The sequence below is a fragment of the Cariama cristata genome, unplaced genomic scaffold (assembly GCF_000690535.1).
Source record: "Cariama cristata isolate BGI_N322 unplaced genomic scaffold, ASM69053v1 scaffold6512, whole genome shotgun sequence".
NCBI classification, from domain to species: Eukaryota; Metazoa; Chordata; class Aves; order Cariamiformes; family Cariamidae; genus Cariama; species Cariama cristata.
Window position 1 is genome coordinate 1 of NW_009603136.1, and position 1,259 is coordinate 1,259.

Genomic DNA, 1,259 nt, shown 5'->3' on the forward strand with positions numbered 1-1,259 from the left:
CCCCCCGCCGCCCCCATAGCCCCCTGCTTTGCTGTAAGCGTTGTCTGTGTTGCACTGAGACTTAGGTGTGGGGCAGTTCTTCTGTCTGACACATTGAATTAAAAGGCTGTTCTGCTGGGGCAGTTTCATCCCTCAAGAGAGAAGCAAGTTGAGTTGCAGGTCTGGGCTGTGACAGCGGAAGATGACTTTTTTTATTATAATAACTTTTTTCCAACCCCAAATCCTTTGCCTGGCGTCCTACAGTCTGGAGCGAGTGCTTCCTGTTGGCTCTGCCTCTGATTTGCACACCTGAAAATAGCAGAACTGAGCTTAGTTAGATTGATTTTTAAACAGATTTGCAGGGGATAATTGAGGGGGGGTGTTGTTTAATTAACTCATGAAGACTTCCCCCTTCCCCTCCTATTCACATGTATATATGATATTTAGAGGGAATCAGACAAATGCCAAGCCTTTTTTTCTCTTTGAATGTGCTGTCTATTTTTATAACTGAACTTGTACATATGTATAAAGAGAGACACATCTTTCTTTTACTAACTGGAGAAGAAAATCTTAAATAAAATGGAGTGAGATAATTTTATGTAAATCAGCGTCTTTGTGGTTTTTATACACGTAGCTGTATGAATGAGAGGATTAGGGAAGAGAGCGTGAAGGGTGCGCATCTGGAAATGCATCTAGAGACATGTGCTGCTCAGTGTAATGCTCTAGAGTGTCTACACTCTTCCGTGTACCACGTTTGTAACCTTTCAGTAACAACTGTACCCTTACCCCCATGTCTGTCTTCACTGATTATCTCATAGTATATTTTGGAGTAGGTATGCAGCAGATCACAAGAAAAGGGAGGCAAATATAATGTGCATAATTACATAGTACTTGAACTATGGTGGTTGAATTCAATACAGCTGATTGTTTTGGGACAACATTCTCTTTCCTTTTTTTTTTTTTTCAGTGGGAGTTGAAAGGACTTTTTTGTGTGTGGTCTTGATTTTCAAACTGCTAGACAGTTGCATCTATTTGTAATCCAAAGTGGAGAGGAAAAATATAATTTGTAATGGGAAAAGATTGCAAAAATGTAATATATACTGTTGCATGCTATACTTTTGGAAGATTAAATTATTGATATTTTAAAAACTGATAATATAAAAATATATTTAAAGTCATTTAATCTTCAAAAGAAATACCAAATGACATCACAAGTTGTGGCAAAAGTAGTGGTAGCCTATTGGCTTTTTTTAAATGTGTTAGAACAACAAAAATTTTAA